This window comes from Siphateles boraxobius, unplaced genomic scaffold (assembly GCF_051911475.1).
Source record: "Siphateles boraxobius isolate OS27281-9 unplaced genomic scaffold, OSU_SipBor_1 24, whole genome shotgun sequence".
NCBI classification, from domain to species: domain Eukaryota; kingdom Metazoa; phylum Chordata; class Actinopteri; order Cypriniformes; family Leuciscidae; genus Siphateles; species Siphateles boraxobius.
This window is the reverse complement of record NW_027508855.1, coordinates 16769621-16784181: the sequence shown is the minus strand read 5'-3', so window position 1 is coordinate 16784181 and position 14561 is coordinate 16769621. Positions and strand designations below refer to the sequence as shown.

The following is a 14561-nucleotide window of genomic DNA, read 5'->3' as shown; positions in this document are numbered from 1 at the left end:
GAAGAAGATAAAAGAAACTGTCAACACTTTTAGTATTTCAGGCCACACAGACAGAAGTGCATGAAAAGTCGATGGGGTCAGTCACTATATGCATACCACTGTAAAACATATATATATATAAATTTTGACGAAGGTGGAAAGAAAACAAAGACAAAAAAAGCCAATTCACAACAAGGAGGATAACTAATGCTAAATATATAGTTCTAAAAATCGTTCTAAATATGAAAGAGTTGAGTCCACACTACAATTACAACGATAACAGCACAGAGGAATGATATTGTTGGAATCACCTTCAGATTTTTTTTTTTCAGCTGATGAACGATAAAAACATTGAGAGCCAATCAGAATTCACCCGATGTTGAGGAGATCAAGCATTTAAAGCTGCAGGAGACAAAACTACAGCACATGCTTAGAATAAACAGAACGATAGCATCCGCTGGTCTGGAAACTAATGTAGCTATCGTTATAGTTATCTTTATAGTGTTCGTTGTTGGTGTGAACATGCCTTAATAGAGTATGTTTTACAAGAAAATTCACAAAGTCTCAAAGAAAACACATTTACAGCAATGAAACACTAACAGACAATGGGACTGGAAGGTTAAAAAGGTTTAAATTTTGTGTTTTTATTATAAAGCACTGGAAATAGATAATTTTGTAAATTAATGTTTGTTATTATAGCTGTAAAGTTGTCTATTTGTCCTGAGGAACGTCCGGTTTTGATTTACTGATGTAATTTCCAGTGGTGGAGCATAAGCACTGCTTTATTATATCAGAGAACCTTTCTCAGGGGAGACAAATCTTTAGTCAAAACCGTGTAACACGATGGGATCTCAACAGGGAGACTGGAGGCTGTTCTATCTGATTAGAAGTCACTGGAGGAAATGCCTTTTTACCTTGAGTAAACTGCCTTTGTGTTAAGACAGTTTATCACATAATAAATTGATTGCCTTGCTGCTAATCTACAGCATATTTGCCAGGACATCCTCATTTTGGAGTAAGCTATTAAATGTCTGCTATAAAAGAAGCTGCTTTTAAAAGAAGCTGATGCTAACACACATTACAGCATTCTTTTTTAATTTTATTTTATTTTTTATATCTTTTATTTTTATTTTTAGAAAAGTAACATCATACTTCTCATCAACCCGGATGATCTGAGGTCAAATTACTAATCTTAACAATCATCAATAGATGTGATTGCTTTCCTTATCAAATAATTAATGTAAAAAAAAAATATGGATTTTTTTGCATTATTAATACATTTTAATAGAGGCTATATACAGTGTATATATACAGGTCCTTCTCAAAAAATTAGCATATTGTGATAAAGTTAATTATTTTCCATAATGTAATGATAAAAATTAAACTTTCATATATTTTAGATTCATTGCACACCAACTGAAATATTTCAGGTCTTTTATTGTTTTAATACTGATGATTTTGGCATACAGCTCATGAAAACCCAATATTCCTGTCTCAAAAAATTAGCATATTTCATCCGACCAATAAAAGAAGTGTTTTTAATACAAAAAAAAAGTCAACCTTCAAATAATTATGTTCAGTTATGCACACAATAGTCAATACTTGGTCGGGAATCCTTTTGCAGAAATGACTGCTTCAATGCGGCGTGGCATGGAGGCAATCAGCCTGTGGCACTGCTGAGGTGTTATGGAGGCCCAGGATGCTTCGATAGCGGCCTTAAGCTCATCCAGAGTGTTGGGTCTTGCGTCTCTCAACTTTCTCTTCACAATATCCCACAGATTCTCTATGGGGTTCAGGTCAGGAGAGTTGGCAGGCCGAATTGAGCACAGTAATACCATGGTAAGTAAACCATTTACCAGTGGTTTTGGCACTGTGAGCAGGTGCCAGGTCGTGCTGAAAAATGAAATCTTCATCTCCATAAAGCTTTTCAGCAGATGGAAGCATGAAGTGCTCCAAAATCTCCTGATAGCTAGCTGCATTGGCCCTGCCCTTGATAAAACACAGTGCACTAACACCAGCGGCTGACATGGCACCCCAGACCATCACTGACTGTGGGTACTTGACACTGGACTTCAGGCATTTTGGCATTTCCTTCTCCCCAGTCTTCCTCCAGACTCTGGCACCTTGATTTCCGAATGACATGCAAAACTGAGCAACAGCCCAGTGCTGCTTCTCTGTAGCCCAGGTCAGGCGCTTCTGCCGCTGTTTCTGGTTCAAAAGTGGCTTGACCTGGGGAATGCGGCACCTGTAGCCCATTTCCTGCACACGCCTGTGCACGGTGGCTCTGGATGTTTCTACTCCAGACTCAGTCCACTGCTTCCGCAGGTCCCCAAGGTCTGGAATCGGTCCTTCTCCACAATCTTCCTCAGGGTCCGGTCACCTCTTCTCGTTGTGCAGCGTTTTTTGCCACACTTTTTCCTTCCCACAGACTTCCCACTGAGGTGCCTTGATACAGCACTCTGGGAACAGCCTATTTGTTCAGAAATTTCTTTCTGTGTCTTACCCTCTTGCTTGAGGGTGTCAATGATGGCCTTCTGGACAGCAGTCAGGTCGGCAGTCTTACCCATGATTGCGGTTTTGAGTAATGAAACAGGCTGGGAGTTTTTAAAAGCCTCAGGAATCTTTTGCAGGTGTTTATAATTAATTAGTTGATTCAGATGATTAGGTTAATAGCTCGTTTAGAGACCCTTTTCATGATATGCTAATTTTTTGAGACAGGAATTTTGGGTTTTCATGAGCTGTATGCCAAAATCATCAGTATTAAAACAATAAAAGACCTGAAATATTTCAGTTGGTGTGCAATGAATCTAAAATATATGAAAGTTTAATTTTTATCATTACATTATGGAAAATAATTAACTTTATCACAATATGCTAATTTTTTGAGAAGGACCTGTATATATATATATATATATATATATATATATATATATATATATATATATATATATATAGTATATAAACTGTATATAGCCTCTATTAAAATGCAATAATTATATTGCATTTAATACGTGATTAATCGCATCCAAAATAAAGTTTGTGTCTACATTAATGATATACAGTATGTGTGTGTACTGTGTATAATTATTTTGTATATATATAAATACACATTTGCATCTATGTATTTAAGAAATTTTTGTTATTTATATATAAAATATTTAAATGTATATATAATATAAATTATATATAAATATATACAGTATATACATCAAAATATTTCTTAAATATATACGTGTATATGTGTGTGTATTTATATATACAAAATTATTATACACAGTACACACATATATCATGTAGACACAAACTTTTATTTTGGATGCGATTAATCTTTTCCCAGCCCTATTATATATACACAGATAATTAAGAAAAACATGACAAGCACTGTTTCAAGATTAATCATAATTTTTTATTTGCTTAATTGTCAGCCCATTATATGTCCAACTTAAAGTTAATACATAGTACTCTAGTGGATAGAAAAAAGATACAATTAATAGTAAATAGCATATTTTAACATTATTTTTGGCTTTAGTCCAATGACAGTAAAAAGCCAATTATTCTAATGTTGCAAGCAACAATTCATAATCTCATGCTTGCTATTTGTAAGTTTGATATCAAATAGCTCTATAAGCACAGACTAAAAAAAGCAAAAACAACAAAGTCTAGTCTGCATTTAGTAAAGAAACATACAAGATGTTTCATTAAAACTCCACATCCATAGACCAGCTGGTTCTCACTTCTCAGTATTAAATGCAAATAGCTGCCCTTATCAAATGGCCAAAACGACCAGCAGTTTAACATATTCAGTCTACCATGCAGATCATTTTCTGTCATATAAACATGTACCTTTGATAGCCCTTTTCTCTTAGTTTTTATGTCCACATTGTGATACTGGAGGAAACGCTTGCTGTTAAGCTGACATTATCGTCCAGTGTCAAAGGAAGCAGTGAACTCTGGGTCTTGCCAGTGATAACAGCCGTAGTGTGTGAGAGACCCATGACAGCAGTCAGCTTGTGTGTTGAGCTTCATTAACCCAACCACACAAAAGCTCAGTTTCAGGCATTATATTCCCTCTGTTGAAAAACCCTGTGGCCACATGGACAATGACATGCAAACAACAACTCACAATAGAAAACATAAAACAGCAAACATTTACAGCTACATGCACTGAAAAAGTGAAAATATAGTTGTTATCTTAAGGTGCTAATTCCACTTGATCTGAGAGTTCTGGGTTCGGGCTAATTTTGAGCTCCGAGCCCTCCCCCTCGGACAGCACGCAAAATACGCATGACCTTTACTTGATCTGATTATGTAAGTGTGAACTCTTGAATATGTTGTCGAGCGTGCTCAGTGTCTGTATCACAGTAAACACAAACTATCCGCTACTGAGCGCCAGGTTAAAAATTACTCCATTTTGATATATATATATATATATATATATATATATATATATATATATATATATATATATATATATATATATATGTATATTTTTCACATAGAGTGATCAAATGACTTCTGAAGACTTCTGGAATAATGCACACAAATCATATGGAACACTTTATGGTACTTTTATTAGGGCTCTATGAAATCCGTTTTATATTTTACCCAAATTCCTTTTTCTCAGTTTTACTTTTTCGGTATTCCGTTTTCTTTTTCATTTAAATTTTTTTGGACTCCATTTTAATGGTTAAATTAAATTTTAGTAATCAAAAAGTTGTCTAATTAATTGAAATCATTAAACGTATTCAATTTAACAACAATTTATTAAAAGTTTAACAAAAAATACATGTTTAGGGCCCGATGAAATACGTTTTTTTTTTCCTTCTCAAATTCTGTTTTATTTTTAGGCCTACCAAACTCTGTGTATTCTATTTTAAATTTTCTGGTTTCCATTTTAATGGCTTAATTAAATTTTAATAATCAAAAAACATGTCTAATTAATTGAATTCATAAAAACATCAATTTATTAATTTAAAGCTTTTTAATTTTTTTCCCCCCCTGAAATTCTGTGTTGTGTATTTACATTTTTCTGGCAGTCAAATGGAGGCATATTTAATTGATCTTTTTATCATATTAAATTACACTTGTAAGCTTTACTGTTAAAATTAAAACATGGAAGATAAATTGTGATTATTCCTTAAACATATATTTTTAATAATACTTTATTATTATTATTATTATTATTATTATTATTATTATTATTATTATTATTATTATTATTATTATTATTATTATTATTATGTGTGTAAGTATTATTATTACATTGAGAGCAAAATTCTACTGTACAACAGTAATATATTTCTGTCACAATTTCTTCAAGTTGAACCGAACTTTTATTTTGACAGGTTGTTGTGAAGACATTTGAGTCTCTGTGGTTGCATCCAAAAAAATTAGGCAGCTGACTTGTTGATTTCGGACAGACTTCTGAGGCAGCGTAACAGTTTAATGATCTACAGCAAAAATAGTTTTCACCAAAGCTCGCTCTAAGTAAATATTTAATGACTACAATAGTAATTTCTTGATAGAGTTTTTATAAGTTTTTTATAAGTGGAAAACATTAATAAAAAATTTACTTTTACACACAAACTGACGACCAGCCGCAACATTCAGATGCCATCTTTTTTTTTCTAGTTCAACTGTCACAGAATGGAAAGCACAGGATTCTGGGATATCAAAGGCGACGAAGGACACATGTATGCTGCCTTCAAAAATCTGTCAGATGAAGGTATCTCAGGAGACAGGAAATTAAACCAACATTGCCTTCGGACGTGCCTTGATGCCTTCCAACCTTGGAAAGCGTCCTCTGAAGGCAGCATTTATCAGTTTTCGGACGCAGCCTGTGTGCTTATGATATAACGATAGATTTTCTCAAATGAAATGGTAAAATGCGGATGTAGTGGCTCTGGAGATGAAGTTCATGCATTCTTGTTCTCAAATTGTGAGACACCAGAGGCAGTAAACATTGTGTGTGTGTGTGTGCGTGCGTGCGTGCGTGCGTGCGTGTGTGTGTGTGTGTGTGTGTGTGTGTGTGCACATTCATTGACACATGCAGAATATGTAGGATATATACTCGTATATATTCATATTTAAGTAGTCTTTTTGTGGTTTAATATGAACAGACACTTCCGTGACATTCCGCGTTAAACCGCAAATTCCTTTTTATGACTTGGTTCCGCGATTCCGCATAAATCGTCCTATTTTTTATGCACTTTTTGGAGCTTGACTGACTTGACTATTGCCTCTTCTTTCCTCATCCCTGTGTTTCACGGATGAAAACCGACATGATGGTGATTAAATTACAGGATTTTCACATGTCACATTGCTCCCGCAAAGCAATATCACATTTTATTCATTCATTTATTTTGGGATAAAATTAGAGCTACTACTGTACCAGTAATAAGTATGTACTACTGTTATATACTTTTGTATTTAATAACATCTGAATAAACAGTTCTTCCCTCCACCACACACAATCCGATTTATCCATCAATCATAATATACATTTGGAAATGTGTTTGACTTTGACAGCCAGCTACCACTTGTCATGAAGCATATTTTTAATGGACCTACTCAATTCTGTTGCATAACCTCATTTATGTTTAATTTCATAAATGTTGAATCAATTGAGCAAAATAAAATTGAAGCTTTTGTCAATTCGAGTTGATTGGACACGGTTATACGAGTTAATATTGACCATTTAATTTCTCGCAAATTAACATTTGGTGTCCTTTAAATGTGGCTTGCTGTATTTCAAAGTCATTGTTGATCTTAATCAGTACCAATGCAAGTTTTCACATCAATCCTACCCGGTCCATAGAGGACACATTATACACAACTGAGCCACTCTAAGCACTCTTCTGCTTTATTTTCTCCTCATTTATCGGCTGTTGAAGGCACTACCTGAGGTAGCAGGAGTGGTCAGCCCTGGCAGACTAGCCTCAGGCCAAAACAAGGTCTGATGGGGTGAGCGTCTTACTCAGAATAGAATATACTGCACATTCAGCTTAATGCCTGCTTGCACCAGGACATCCGAGCATTCCTGAACACAAGAGAAGTGCCATACAGATTCCGTATGGAATAGCAAGCGGTGAAAAGGTGAATTCACTTTGTAGACTGTGGATATGCGTTAAAATGCAGCCAAAGGCCATTTTGACAGGGCATGAGGTATTGAAGAGAATCAAGATTATTCTGTAACACTTTATGGTAACACTTTATTTTACAGTGTCCTTGTTACATATGTTACATGTACTTACCATAGTAATAACAATGAATTATGCATAACTACATGCAACTAACCCTCAACCAAATCCTAACCCTACCCTTATCCGCTAGTAAAATATATAATTACAAAAATAATGTCTCTTAGCGATACAAATTGAATACCATGTAGAATTTCACGAGTTTGGCCCGATTATCTGAACGTGCTCCTCCAGAACTTTGTTAATAAAACACAATTTGCAGAAGTTTTTACATATTAGTTAAAAACCACACATTTTGTGATCATTTTGAAATGGAGAATGAGCCTTAATAATCAATATAATACTTAATTAGCTATGCAAATTGATGGCATGATTGTATGAATGATACTTAATTAGCCACCGAAACAAAGAAAGCTCTCATTCCTCCCATGTGAAGAAAGAATAAAGCTTCTCTGCATCTATGAATGTAATCAGTGAATAAATGGTTTAAACATAATTCTCCGAGACGCCCATTGTGTTTTTGAATTTCAAAGTCAGTAATGCCTTTCCAGTATATTAAATGATATAAAATATAAATACATAATTGTGTATATATACAAAGAGACAGAGAGAAAAAAATTGTAAAATGGTATACACTGAGATGTGCCAATTAGAAGAACAAAATTAAATTAATTTGGAATTGTTAATAGACAATTTCAAAGCTAATTAGTGTGAATTATACACACTGAGTTAATCAAACAAATGAACTGTTGATTGGAAAGTGTCTGAATTATGTTCTATCTAGCTATAGATTTGTGTTGAATAAAAGTCACATATGAAGTCTGAGGTGTCAGGAAAAGACATACAGACTTTTAATAAAAATTACTATTCTTTTGAACAGAGACTAAATGATCTTTATGATTAGTGGTAATTGCTAATGCACTTGCATTTAAGCAACCTCCTGATCCAGTATAGAATATCATAGATGTAGATTCTTTTGTAGATTACTTCTTGCCAATAATTAGCCAACCAGAACACGGCAGTCTAGTAGATATTTAGTATTGGTCTGCATCCTTGTTATTGTGCAGATCTGCTATTGTTTACCGTTTGCAACCCACACATTCTCATTCATGCACTTACACACGCACACACACATGCTAGTCAGTTCACAGTTCTGTGCTCTGTGCTTGTGCTTCCTGTAGCCCTGTGGCGCGATCAGTTCACTACTCAGAGCTGCTGTTTTAGGGCTAGAAGAAGAATTATTTATTTATTAGCACACACCTCTCCTGTCATAGTTCATCTGAAGATAACCCAGCCTAGAGGCCTGCACATTTCTGTCTCCCCCCACACCACCACCAACAACAACAACAACAACACACACACACACACACACACACACACACACACACACACACACACACACACACACACACACACACACACACACACACACACACACACACACACAGACACACACACACACACACACACACACACACACACACACACACACAAACAATATTTATGTCCATTGTTTGCGGTATGTATTATTGGTGAAAATAAAAGTGAAATGTATGTTTAATTTGTTTCTCACAGTTATTTTACTAATGTGGGTGATTGGCAATATTGAGATAGTTTGGCTACTGCGGTCTAAACAAAAGGGGCTTTCGCACCGGTTATTCCTTGGAACTTAATTATAGGAACTAGCCACCAGGGTGGTTTCCTGAGAACTAATGGTTCCCTTAGGAACATTTTCCTGGTTGCATTCGGACCGCCAGTAGGATCTCTGAAGTAACGTAAGCCGCGCTTGTTGTTGTGACTTTTATTTTGACGTCGTTGAGAATGCCAGAGCCTGAGCACACAGTGCTCGCATTCTCTGTGTTCATTAGTTTACGATCTGTCTAACAGTCCTGTCTAATATGTTATTAGATAGAACTGTTATACATAGAAAGTAGTATATGAAAAGTATTAGTGCATGCTGTGTGGTTGATGTTCACTGTTGCTAGCTGAGCAAAAATACATCATCTTGTTTCTCTTGGTCCCCTCAAAGTTGCGTTGGATTTTCTCCTTAGCATAAAGTTTAAAAGGCCCATCTTATCACTGTTCCCTTTCGAGGGAACTCGAACTGCGTCGATTCGACACAATGGGGAACGCCCATACAGCGTGGCATCTCTGAAGCATGAATGAAACTAGGCCAATCGTGATTGGTGCTGCATCATGACCAGGGCCTGAAATTAATACCTGACCACGCGCCAAATGCGGGTGAATTTTGCAATTGGCAGGTAAAACTGTCAATCTACCTGCCACATTGGCGGGTAGCCAATGAGAATTGAGTGATTCATTAGTTGTTGTTTTTTGCGTCTGTCCGATAACATCAGCAATTTTCATTCAAGCAGCTTATTTCTGTGAATGCATGTAAAACTAAATGTATATTGCAGCACAGGGTGAAGTCAGTATATACATTAACGACGATTTGAGACAAATAAATGTACATTTAGTAAAACTATGTAAAATTTTCATTTTTTAAAATGAAAAAAAAAATTGGCTGGTAAAAAGTTACTGTGGCAGGTGGATTTTTACATCCACCTGCCACAGTGGCTGGTGGTCAAAAAAGTTAACTTCAGGCCCTGGTCATGACGTAACGTGCTTACACGGAAGCTTACAAAGGGACAGCGGCACACACAAGCGTCAGCTTTCTGTCCTTCAGCAAGCGCTCTCTGTTGACGTGTCTGTCTTTTTTGGTGTTGTCTGTTTCAGTATTCACACAAGCACTATTTATATATGGCGAGTCAAAGTTACAAGCGGTGTGTGCATCCCTGCCCTGTGCCCTCGCTACATCACGGGTGGGGACACATACCAATTGTGTACATTGTTTGGGAGCACTGCACTCGCAGGCGGCTCTCGAAGGGGCTGCTTGTACGGATTGCGAAACTTTAACAATCCGGGTGCTGCGCTCTCGTCTGGCTATTTTTAATGAGGATGGCCAGGCTCGCAAACCCCGTGGTGCGGGTCCTGCGTCCATTGAGGCAGTGTGGCGGCATTCATCACGTGGCTCGCAAATGGATCTGGCAAGGAATCTTGAGACTGCAGAGGCACTTTCTCAGGATTCCTCTGCCAGGTCCGATGTTCTCCCGCTCAGCGGCTTCTTCACCGCGACAAGGAGAACCCCATGCTCGAGCTGTCTGCTTCCGAGGAAGCGGACGTGCTCAGCATCGAGGGCAGGGATTATGGAGATGACTCTCCACTCCATATCTCCGCATATGAGGAGCTGGTGGAGGTTGTTTCTCGGGCTGTGAACCAGTTAAAAATCAGCTGGCCACATGAAAGGCAAAGGCTACAAAGAAGCATCTATAAGTAGATGTATCGTGGCAGGGTTTGGTGGGCAGCACCAGGGTTTTTAGGGATGACGCAGTGTCGGGGGAAAGATAACTGGCCAATGGCTCCCACCCGAGGCATCATCCCATTGTAAAACTCAGCTTTTTGGAAATATTAATAATCAATAATATCCTGTTATTATTAATTATAAATATGTGGGTCAGTTAATTCGATTAACTTGATGTGGCTGAATTAATATTACAATCAATTAATCAGTTCTTCCAATGAACTCTTTTGATTATTAATTTATTCTAAGAAAAGGGTATCTTCCCTGGCCACAGAAGAATAATTATTTCTTCGCCTGTACAGTACTTTGAGCCAGTAGCAAAAACCGTGATCGTAAAGTGACTTGTATTGCAAACAAAACAGAACCAAATACATATTATGTACAAGTTTTATTAACTAAATATAGATATTTATATGAATATAAATAAACTAAACAACATACACACATGAATACATAAATAGGTTAGTGATAGGATGAAATTGGAAACCGGAAGAGGGTCTATGAGAAGAACCATCAGAATTTCATTTTCACATTTCATTGAATTGAATACTTGCATTTGTAATGGGAACAATTCTTGAAGTTGTTGAAAATTGAAGTCGTTGATGGTTCCGGCAGTGTCAAGTGGAAGTTGGTTGAGCGTTCTCTTTCTCCAGGAACGCATGGCTGGTTTGGTCAAGGCCTGGGACTCTGTTGAGGCCACGCCGAGCACCCAGGAGAAGTGAGGAAGTCGGAAGGATGGGTGATTGGAGTCGTTGTTGGTTGGAGTCTTTGTTCCAAAACTCTTGAGATTGTCCTTGGTTCTTTGTGAGAGAGTCATCTCTCTCCTGCCTGAGCCCTTATCTGGTTGGAATCGAGGCCTGCTGGGCCCTGGGGCCCCCGTGGAGGGGGAGAGGGTTCCCCAGTATCACCAGAACAGTGTTGCGGCTGGATGAAAGAACTAAGAGAGGGAGGTCACATGTGGACTGTCTCTAATAAGGCCTGGAAAAGATCCTCCCCTAAGGGTTGAACTCGACCAATCAGAAAGGTGACATGTCTGAGAGGGAAAGTGGCTCTTAGTTGATTTACGGATCTTTGTCCCTAGCATGATTATACCTTCATTAATGCTCAGATAGCTATAACACATCCACACTGCATTCTAGAAGAAGGTGATGTACATCAAAGTGTGAGTCATTAAATGAGGATTAATTAGGTAGGAGGCATGATACAGGTGAGGTTACATTGATCGTTAGTTGGTTGTATACCAGGATACATACCATAATATATACCTAATAGTACACGAGACAGTAAACCATTTACACTGTTTCTTTCACAGTTTTATGCATGTTCATTTATAGATCAGTTAGTCTATGATTAATGCAGCAAAGTCTGTTTTAAAGAGGGTTTCTGTTTCATAGTCTCTCTCTTGAGTATGTGGCCACATTCCTCGGAGGTCGTAAAATCTCCTTATCATGCCCTGTAACATGACACTGTTTCTGCCCTTGTGTTTGTTTATTTGGGCTGTGTGAGTAGTTTCATAAACCTTTGTATATAATGAATAATTCGTATGTGTCTGATTGGTCCATACCCTACACCATAACCATTCTCTCTCGCCCCCACAATATTGTGTCATGATCGTCAAGCAAAACAGGAAACAATTGCAGGTAACTCAGGTTTATTGGTCAGTACACACGAAACAGATGATTGACACGGGCGTGGACAGATGACGCAGGGACTTTGATGGCCAGCGTGAGAAGTCAGTGAAGTGAGAGTACGTGAGGTAAAGAATCCGTGAAGTGAAGACACGAAACGACGATCCACACCAAGACAACGAACCCACGGTAACACGACGACGGGAAAGGCAGGAAGACTGGACAGGAACACCACCCGAGACATCAACCAAACGATCTGACAAAGAGGATGAGAAATCGGTGAGTATATATAGTGAGATGAGATCGGCTGCAGCTGGTGATGAGATGATGAACAGCTGGAGCGGATCAAGGAATGTCACTCAGTCACACCCACTACACACGTGCTTTCATACAACAACATAAACACGAGACGAGAAGGAACCAATGGATTTGTATACCGTGACATATTGCAGTAATCTAATACTGGGGGGTTGAAAATACGAAAGGAATAAGGGTTGTTCCACGATTTTCACAACTCGTTACAATATCTCCCTCGCCGCTCTAAATCTAAGAAGTCTGCCCCCAGTGGGCAGCCACAGCCATCCACCAGCTCCCCCGATGTCGGCTTCCCGCCACCAAGTGCGCATTGGGACGCATCGGTTTCCAGCGAACACACGCTGCACTGTCTGCCCCACAGGCTTGCGGCCAGGCAGCGTTCGCACACTGAGAATCGTTTTCGATTAAATCCTGCCGGAGATCCACTTCAGGGGGTCAAGAACGAACCTCGAACGATACCCGAAATCAGCCTTCGAGAGGCTGGTTCCCTTGGTAAAATATTCTGATGCTTGGAAAAATCTAACAAATATTTATCTGTGGGTCCTGTGCACCATTCAAAAAGGGTACAGACTGCAGACCCAGAGCAGGGTCGGGTATTGGAACAAGAAGTAAACTCCCTGTTGGTAAAAGAGGCCGTAGAACGTTTTCCTCCACCGGACAGTGAGTCCGGGTTTTACAGCCGCTACTTCATAGTTCCCAAGAAGGATGGGGGGTTGCGTCCAATATTAGATCTGAAGCACTTAAAAAGGTTCAGGTTCAAGATGCTCACGATTCCCATCATAGTGTATCAAATTCAATTCGAAGATTGGTCTGTCACGATAGATCTGAAGGACGCATATTTCCACATTTCCATCCTTCCATCTCACAGGAAGTTCGCTTTCAGGGGCGAAGCGTTCCAATATTGGGTTCTTCCGTTCGGCCTAGCTCTCTCCCCTCGCAAATTTACCAAATGCATGGATGCAGCTCTAGCGCCGCTGAGGCTTCAGGGTGCTAAATTATATCGACGACTGGCTTATTATGGCCCAGTCACAAGAGCTGGCAGTTCGGCATCGAGATGTCATCCTTGCCCACATCCAGAGCCTGGGGTTGAGACTCAACACAAAAAGAAAATTCTTTTTGACACCAGCCCAGATAACAACGTTCCTGGGAGTGGTGTGGGACTCGGTCACGGGGCAGGCACAATTGTCTCCTGCACGGATTGAGTCCATCCTGGCCACGGTGACCAAGATAAAGCAAGGCCAAGCCATCACGGTAAAACATTTTCAGAGAGTGTTAGGGCTCATGGCAGCAGCGTCCAACATCATTCCATTCGGCCTGCAGTGGTGGTTCAAAACCAAGGGGTTTTCCCCGAGGGGAAACCTGTTCTGCATGATCAGCGTCTGTACGCTTTTCCACCGATCGCTCTGCTCCCGGGAGTTCTAGATAGGGTCCGTTTGGACGGGGTCAGTCTACTACTAGTAGCCCCGACAACTACTTGTGGTCGGCCCGAGTGTGGTTCTCCGACATAATAGTGTGTTCCACACTCAAGGTGTATTTGGCTGCCATTTCGACTTTCCACGTTCCTCTGGGTGATGGGCCTCTGGGGAGACATCAGTTGGTCGTACGTAAACCAAGTATCTTTCCCTCAAGGTAGTCTTTTTGCTAGCCATTACTTCTCTGAGGAGAGTAGGATATCTCCAGGCGCTGTCGTTAACTCATGGGTGCCTGGAGTTTGCTATCTTGCATCCCAGGCCAGGCTATCTGCCTAACTTACCATCGAAGTGGCATGGCCTATGGTTCTGCAGGCTTTTCATTCTCCACCTCACGGGATGGCGGATGAGTTAAGACTGCATTTGCTCTGCCCTGTCAGAGCTTTAAAAATATAAATTGAGAGGTCTTCTTCTTGGCGGAAGTCAGACCAGTTGCTGGTGTGTTTCGGGTCGCCCAAGAAGGGGTTTCCCGCATTCAAACAAACCATCAGCAATTGGATTGTTCAGGCGAAATCTATGGCCTATAAGGTGCGCAGTTTTCCTTCACCTTTGGCCGTGAGGGCTCATTCAACCAGAGGCATGGCGTCCTCTACAGCCCTCCTTTCAGGGG

General features: G+C 39.3%; 1 long non-coding RNA gene across 1 annotated transcript in view; it reads left to right on the top strand.

Moving 5' to 3' along the window:
* Positions 1–6057: 6057 nt before the first annotated feature.
* LOC143749208 (uncharacterized) overlaps positions 6058–14561 on the top strand; it is an 80559-nt gene continuing 72055 nt past the window's right edge. The window contains exon 1 of the long non-coding RNA XR_013206900.1: positions 6058–6266. This is a non-coding gene — a long non-coding RNA (uncharacterized LOC143749208). The remainder of the gene's footprint in view (positions 6267–14561) is intronic.